The 9,145-nt window shown below is 39.3% G+C and overlaps 1 non-coding gene across 1 annotated transcript; it reads right to left on the bottom strand.

The window, feature by feature from the left end:
• Positions 1–222: 222 nt before the first annotated feature.
• Positions 223–329, bottom strand: LOC127124848 (small nucleolar RNA R71). The gene has a single exon (XR_007804325.1). It is a non-coding gene; the product is annotated as a small nucleolar RNA R71 (small nucleolar RNA).
• Between the last annotated feature and the right edge of the window lie 8,816 nt (positions 330–9,145).

The following is a 9,145-nucleotide window of genomic DNA, read 5'->3' as shown; positions in this document are numbered from 1 at the left end:
ACCGAGGATCCAAGCCTTCATTTATCTGTATTTGTTCAATATGTTGATACTGTTAAAGCTAATGGTGTCACTTCAGAGGCAATTCGACTTCGTCTCTTTCCTTTCTCGTTAAGAGATAAAGCTAGAAGATGGCTTCAGTCTCTTCCTTCCAACTCAGTCACCACATGGAATGAGTTGAAGAAAGTCTTTCTTGCCCGATATTTTCCTCCAAGCAAAACAGCTATGTTGAGAACCCAGATAAATGGATTTAAACAGAAAGATAACGAGTCTCTCTTCGAAGCATGGGAAAGATACAAAGACATGATGAGACTTTGCCCACACCATGGTTTAGAGGACTGGTTAGTAATTCATACCTTCTATAATGGTCTCTTGTACAACACAAGATTAACCATAGACGCCGCTGCAGGTGGTGCGCTTATGGATAAACCCTACGCTGACGCTTATCAACTTATTGAGAGCATGGCCCAAAACCATTATCAGTGGGGAAGCGACCGAACAATGGTAGAAAAACCTCAAACAAAAGGGGGCATGTACGAGATAAGTAGCCTTGATCATGTTAATGCAAAAGTGGATGCTCTTGCCCAGAAAATTGAAAGTTTAAATGTATCACCTCCGGCCACCGTGGTTGCCGTAACTCAAAATTGCGAAGTCTGTGGAATTCAAGGTCACACTCCTACAGATTGTCAACTCCTAACGGGAATCCAAGCAGAGCAGGTGAACTATGCTCAAGGAAATCCTTACTCGCATACCTATAACTCAAACTGGAAGAACCATCCTAATTTTTCATATAAGAGTAACAACGCTTTATACACACCAGGTCAAGCTCCCAGTCAAGCCCCAACCATACCTCCTGGATATGAAAAGTCGACCCCATCTACACCTAACAATAATGTTCCTAGAAAATCCAATTTGGAAATCATGATGGAGAACTTCATAGCTTCTCAACAGTAAACCAATAAAGATTTCTTAAACCAGAATGTACACACTAACGAACAAATTAAACAACTAGCAAGTAAAGTAGATGCCCTGGCTACCCATAACAAAATGCTGGAAACACAAATCTCGCAAGTAGCTCAACAACAAGCACCTACTGCTGCCCCAACTGGTACCTTTCCTGGACAGCCCCAACCTAACCCGAAAAGCCACGCTCATGCAATTATATTAAGAAGTGGAACAGAGGTGGAAGGACCGTCTGACCCAAGGATTGATAACCAAAACTCTAAAAAGTCAACTGAGGAAGAAAGTAAACCTAAGGAAAAGGAATAATGTAATAAGGAAACCGTAGAAAACAAAGAACCTTATGTACCTCCGCCGCCTTACAAACCACCTATCCCTTATCCTCAGAGGCTAATTAAAACCAAAGACGCGGGCCAATTTAAAAAATTTGTTGACCTACTGAAACAATTAAACGTCACCATTCCTTTTACAGAAGCTATTACACAGATGCCTTCATATGCTAAATTCTGAAAAGAAATTCTATCTAATAAAAGGAAACTTGAAGAGAGCGAAACCGTTACACTCACTGCTGAGTGTAGCGCAATAATCCAGAATATGCCTCCTAAACTTAAAGACCCTGGTAGTTTCTCTATACCCTGTCATATAGGAAAATTTGTCATAGACAAAGGTTTATGCGATTTAGGAGCCGATATCAGTGTTATGCCCTTGTACATATGCAAGAGACTTGAAATGGGAGAATTAAGACCAACTAAAATGTCTGTGCAATTAGCAGATCGTTCCATTAGATATCCCATAGGAATTCTTGAAAACGTTCCCGTGCGCATAGGTCAATTCTACATTCCCACCGATTTTATAATTATGGACATAAGAGAAGATGAAGTTACCCCCATTATACTGGGAAGACCCTTCTTAGCAACCGCCGGTGCTATCATAGACGTAAAACGAGGACGACTCACTTTCGAAGTAGGAGAAGAGAAAATTGAGTTTATTCTTTCCAAATTTTTGAAAGCACCTGCAATAGAAGACACATGTTACTTCATGGATATCATCGATGAATGCATAAAAGAAACAAAATTAGAAAATGACGATTTGCCCGACTATCGTGTAGAAGACAGACTGAATCAATGTTTAGCAATAACGTCAGATCCTACACAATGCCTTAAGAAACCAACCCTCGACCTGAAAACACTTCCCAAAAATCTGAGATATGAATTCCTAGACTTAGAACTTGAACGACCCGTAATAGTCAATGCAAACCTAGGAAAACTCGAAACCGAAAAACTCCTACATATCTTAAGAAAATATCCAACCGCACTAGGATACAACATCACCGATCTCAAAGGGATAAGTCTTTCTATTTGTATACACCGCATCATGCTAGAAGAAGACTGTAAAACTTCTAGGGAACATCAGAGGAGACTAAACCCGATCCTGAGTGAGGTAGTGAAGAAGGAAGTAACGAAGTTATTAGAGGCAAGTATCATATATCCTATATCCGATAGAAAATGGGTTAGTCCTGTACACGTAGTACCAAAGAAAGGAGGTATAACAGTGATCGAAAATGAAAAAGGAGAAACTATAACCAAACGAATTGAATCGGGATGGAGAATGTGCATTGATTATAGAAAGCTAAACAAAGCAACCCGAAAAGATCATTTTCCTTTACCATTCATAGACCAGATGTTAGAACGATTAGCCAAGCATTCTCATTTCTTCTATCTAGACGGTTACTCAGGCTTCTTTCAAATACCAATTCATCCTGATGACCAAGAAAAAACAACATTCACATGTCCTTTTGGTACCTTCGCTTATCAACGAATGCCGTTTGGCTTGTGCAATGCTCCTGCAACCTTCCAAAGGTGCATGATGGCAATATTCGCCGATTTTCTCGAAAACATCATGGAAGTCTTTATGGATGACTTTTCCGTATGCGGACAAAGTTTTGAAGAATGTCTTGAAAACCTAGAAAGAGTTCTAGAACGATGTGTAAAAGTAAACCTAGTACTTAATTGGGAAAAATATCACTTTATGGTACAAGAAGGAATTGTTTTAGGACACATCATATCAAATAGAGGAATTGAAGTAGACAAAGCTAAAATAGAAGTAATCGAAAACCTTCAACCTCCGAAAACTGTGAGAGAAATACGAAGCTTCTTAGGACATGCCAGTTTTTACCGACGATTCATTAAAGATTTCTCTAAAATAACTAAACCTTTAACCGGACTATTAATGAAAGATGTTGAATTCATCTTCGACAACAAATGCTTAGAAGCATTTCAAACACTTAAACAAGCATTGATCTCCGCACCCATAATGCAGACCCCGAATTGGAATGAACCATTCAAAATAATGTGTGACCCAAGTGACTACGCCGTAGGCGCTGTTTTAGGACAACGGAAGGATAAAAAACTTCACGTCATATATTATGCGAGTAGAACTCTAGATGAAGCGCAAATGAATTACGCCACGACCGAGAAAGAACTTTTAGCAATAGTATTTGCACTAGATAAATTTCGTTCCTACTTGGTCGGAGCTAAAATAATTGTTTACACTGATCACGCTGCCATAAAGTACCTCTTAACAAAAAAGGACGCTAAACCTAGACTCCTAAGGTGGATTTTGTTGCTACAAGAATTTGATTTGGAAATCAAAGATAAAAAAGGAACTGAAAACGTAGTAGCAGATCACCTCTCTAGACTTGAAAACCTGGAACCAGAAAGAACATCGATCAACGATGATTTCTCGTACGATAAACTTATAGCTAATTTGGAAGAAAATAGAGCTGATGAACAGGTAGAGACCACCTTAGCTATATGAGTTACACCATGGTACGCTGATTTCGTCAATTATTTAGCCGCCGGAATAGTTCCACTTGATTTATCCTACCAACAAAAGAAACGATTCTTCCATGACATAAAACATTATTATTGGGACGACCCTTTACTTTTCAAAAGAGGACCCGATGGTATTTTCCGTCGCTGTATACCTGAAGAAGAGGTAGAAAGTATAATCCAACATTGTCATTCCGCTCCTTATGGTGGACATGCAAGTACATCCAAGACCTGCTCTAAGATCCTACAAGCCGATCTTTATTGGCCAAACATATGGAAAGATGTATATACTGCTGTCAAGAAATGCGATAGGTGTCAACGCACAGGAAACATATCTAGACGTGACGAAATGCCATAAAAAGGCATTTTGGAAGTAGAGATTTTCGACGTGTGGGGAATAAATTTCATGGGACCTTTTCCACCTTCTTTCGGTAACAAGTACATACTCGTAGCGGTTGACTACGTATCAAAATGGATTGAAGCTAGAGCTTCTCCAACAAACGACACACGAGTAGTAACTAGACTCTTTAAGAATATAATCTTTCCAAGATTTGGTGTCCCAAGAATAGTCGTCAGTAACGGTGGATCGCATTTCATATCTAGGATACTCGAAAAATTATTGTTTAAGTATGGTGTAAAACATCGAGTAGCAACACCTTACCATCCTCAAACTAGTGGACAAGTGGAAGTGTCTAATAGAGAAATTAAACAGATATTGGAAAAAACAGTCGCTACATCAAGAAAAGACTGGTCATCAAAATTACCTGAAGCTTTATGGGCTTATCGAACCGCTTACAAAACTCCCATAGGAACAACCCCATTTAAGCTTATTTATGGAAAATCTTGCCACTCCCAGTAGAATTAGAACATAAGGCCTATTGGGCTATTAAAAATTTAAATTTAAACTATAAGGCCGCCGGTGAAAAGTGAATTCTTGACATAAACGAATTAGAGGAACTTAGACAAGACGCCTACGAAAATGCCAGAATCTACAAGGAAAGAACGAAAAAATGCCATGATAAACGTATATCAAGAAAAACCTTCAAACAGGGCGATGTAGTCCTTTTGTTCAACTCTAGACTTAAGTTATTCCCAGGAAAACTACGCTCTAGATGGTCAGGCCCTTTCCAAATCACCAATGTCTTTCCCAGTGGAGCTGTGGAAATTAAAGGAAAATCTATTGAACCATTTATCGTAAACGGGCAGCATCTAAAACATTATCATTATGCTGAGAACAATGAAGACTCGCAAGTCCTGCACTTAGACGTAATGTCTCCAGAATTTATAGATTAACATTTAATAGTTTTATGTCGAGCTTGCGACATTAAACAAAGCGCTTCGTGGGAGACAACCCACAAATTTTTATTTTTATTTCTTCTTTGATTATTCTTTTTTGATTTTATTTAGTTTTCATTCTTCGTATTCTTTATTTTAATTAAATTTTTCTTCTTTTCTTCTTTCGGCATTTGGCCAAATCCTGACTAAAACTCTTGTTTTTCTTTTCTTTAGTTAACTCTAACCTGATGGCACATATTGACCGCATGGGTATCAAATTCAGAGGGATAGCTTAGAGGCAAAAATTTGAAGAACTTTCTGAGAGAGAGATGCACCCAACCTTCTATGCTGATGAAGATGCAATGATCGTACTTGGGCTAAGAGATAGTGTCCTGCATCTGCTGAATCAAATAGGGTGGGAAACCACTCCTATTCGAAGACAATTTGTTACTTACCGGAGACTAACTCTAGAATTCCTTAGCTCCCTGATCTATTTACCAAACCATGGAAAGGGAATAAACCGAGGTTTCATTCAATTCAGGATGTTCAATATGGAGTATCAGTTTAACATTCAAGAGTTTACTAACCTTTTAGGGTTCCCCACTTCTTTTGATACATTCACCATGAGCCAAGAAGGCCTTTTTGAATATAGAGAGCTTGAGCATTTTTGGGGAAGTTTGACGGGAAATGACGACCCTGAGGAACATGAGTTTCTCTCTGGAAGCATACATAACCCGACTTTTCGCTATTTCCACAAGATCCTAGCCCACACTCTTTTTGGAAAGAGATCAAACATTACCACAGTATCACGTGATGAACTCTTCATAATATTCTGTGCTTCCCAGAACCGTCCAGTGAATGGTGCCACTTATATGCTGGCGAGTTTTGACCTCCTTATCCAAGATGACCGTGCACCGATTCAAATAGGAGGATTGATAACTATGATTGCTAATGCTATTGGATTGCGCCAACCCATGCTTAATTTGAACCCTTTTTGTGGCATTGAGTCTATGAATATACTTTTCCTCTTCAACACTTTGTTTATCAGAAATCTGGGACCTGAAGAGTTTGAATTAGTAATTAATAACCAAGTTGTTTACCTATTCACAATGCCTAGTCCGATGACTAGTGTCCATGACCGAAACAATTGGCTTTACAACCTGGATGGAATACCTTCTCCTGTTAGATCTGTTGAAACCATCCAAGATTATGAGATTCTTGGCAACCAGATTCCTTATGCTAAGTCTAATCCGCAAACACCAATTGGTTACCATGATGTTGCCTCTCCACCTCGTCCTATCCCGTCCGCAGAATCAGCAATACCCGATCTTAGACATCATATGCCCGGAACTGATTATAATACCGCTATTCAAGCTTTGATGTCAGAACAAGCTGCCATGAGAGAAGAGTTAAATATGATGGGACATGAAATTCTGCAATACATGACTACTATGACAAATCATTTCCTCGAGCTGAACCGCCGTGTCAATTCCTTTGCCCCTCCAACGAAAGATCCTACAAGTGGCTAGAAGTTTTTAGTTAATTAGTTTTAGTCTTAGGATTTATACTTTTGTTTGACATTATTTTTAATCTTAGTATTTGTTTTTCCATGTTTTCTTTTATTTTCAAATGTTACCTTATATTTATTGAAACTATTGGCATTATTGGTTTATTTTATTTCATTTTGATTTATGCAATATCTAAAATTACCAGTAATGATATTCACTACATGCTACTACTTACATAGCCTATTGGAGAAATATATATATATTATGGTGTGTAGTAGAATAGCATGCAAGGCAATTCAAAAATATTACAATAGCAAATAAAATAAACATAAACTAAAAATAAAAATAAAATAAAAATAATAATAAATAAAAATAATAATAAAAACAATTTATGAAGCACCCACGCAAGCAGTCACGAGCGCCAGTGACCGTTGCAAGCACCTGTGTGACGAGCGTCACACAAGCCATCACGGTCGTCACGCAAGTGCACATGACGCACATAACACCTTCTGTCACGAGCGTGACAGCTTCAGAATAGGTGAACGTTGGTGACCGTTGGGGACACGACCGTTACCCCCCACCTTTTTATTTTCCCCATTCATTCACCTCTTTACTCCATCCCACTCACATTCATCCACATTTATTTTTCTCTCACCCACTCCTCTTCCAACTTCCAAAAACTTTTCCTATAAATACCTACAATACCTTTCTTCCTACACCACATCATTCCAACAAACCATTCTATACAAATCCATTTTCATCCCCTTTCCTTCTTTCAACCCACTTATCAATATGGCGGAAAACCAACAATTCGGAAATATTATCTTCCGATCTGAAGATGATAATTATCAACGGGAGCAGTTCGAGCGGTTCCAACAACGAGGTGTCGTATCTACCAGGTATCCTGATTTAAATTGCTTGCAAGAATTAGGATTACTTCAAGGTGTTCAATGGATGCTTCGGCTTTCTGATTTAACCTCTCTTTGCACACAAAATCACCCTACATACCCATCACTCACCTTAGAATTTTTAAGCTCTTATTCATACACCACTCCGACCGGTGAAGACGAGTACCTAACCGGTGTCGCCAAATCCCGCATGTTCAACACCGAGTATTCGCTATCCCAGGACCAGTTGAGTGCCATGCTACACTTTCCTGTAGGAGACCGTGTCCACTCAAGAATCCCTCCGAACTCACAGTGGCACATAAACGCCTTCGACCTCTTTGGAAAAATATCCGGTGTGGAAACCAATAACTGGGATGTACTACTTGTTTCACACATACATAACCCCACTATCCGGTATTTTATCCGCATTCTGCAAAACACCAATTTTGGTCGACCCAACAACAGCAAAGTCAACGCGAAGGAATTATTCTTCCTCCACTGCATCTTTGAAATGGATACAAAGGTAAACGCCGCTTCTTTCTTACTTCACCATATTCGTACCCTTTGTGCTAGAGGCCGCCAACCTTTTGTGATTGGAGGATTAATAACCACCATTGCACTCGGCTTAAATCTAGGGGACCGACTTCAAAATTTGCAATCTCTGCCACCCCTATTTATGGATATCAGTTACTGTCGCTCCAGCCGCCTAATCAAAAATAGGGTAGGCGGAGGGTATTATCTTATGGTGAATAACCAAGAAGTCCCAAGCGTTGTTTTGCCCAACATTGCCCTCATAGATGTCACCAACCCCAACCGATTCATCTACAATCTGAATGCTCCCGAACCTACCGAGCCTACACAAGCAAACCCGCCCCCGGACGAGTTTGAGGAAATGGAGCAAGGTGATCGACGTCCTGAACAACAATCAGCCCCGCTCAACCCTTCCGATAATGCAACTGGTCAATCCTCCCGACGTCGTCGAAGAAGAAGGCCAGCAACTAATGATGATATCATGGACGCTATTGAACATCAAGCCCAACGGCTTGATGCCATGCAGGCGCAGAATCTCAAAGTGATGCAACTGATGCGCCAGATGCAACAACAACAGGAAGCGAGGAATGCAATAACCGACCAGCGGTTCACTGACTTGCTCAGCAGGTTTGACGACTTGGGAGTACGTCAACGATCACCGGGTCCGAGAACAAGAGGCGGAAGGCAGAATTGAGTTTGGGTTCCCTTTTTCTTTTCATTTTCTTTTGTCTTTCTTTTGAACCATTGGGGACAATGTTTCATTTAAGTGTGGGGGGGAAAACTTTGTTGCAGTTATTATTATTTCTCTTTCAACATTCCTCTTTCAAGTATGTTATTTCCCTTTCATTGTTATTTCCCTTTCATTTATATAAAAAAAAATATTAATAATAATAATTTATTTTAAGTCAAGTCCCTAGTGTAAATATTTTGTATTATCTATTCCCCTCAATTTTCTCGAGCCTTAACAAAAATTCAACACACTCAATAAGTATAAAGATTGCTTATTTTATCAAACTTGAGTAAAATTAAGAAAAAAAAACTATTACCGCCCCAACACTCTAAAAACCTCAACATGTTAGATCAGGATAAGTACCTATTGTACCAATTCCTTGAACTTTTAGCTCTATAGTAACCCCGAGTAGTTTATACGAGAAGT

Source organism: Lathyrus oleraceus, chromosome 2 (assembly GCF_024323335.1).
Source record: "Lathyrus oleraceus cultivar Zhongwan6 chromosome 2, CAAS_Psat_ZW6_1.0, whole genome shotgun sequence".
NCBI classification, from domain to species: Eukaryota; Viridiplantae; Streptophyta; class Magnoliopsida; order Fabales; family Fabaceae; genus Lathyrus; species Lathyrus oleraceus.
The sequence above is the reverse complement of the archived record's forward strand: the minus strand, read 5'-3'. Positions and strand labels throughout refer to the sequence as shown.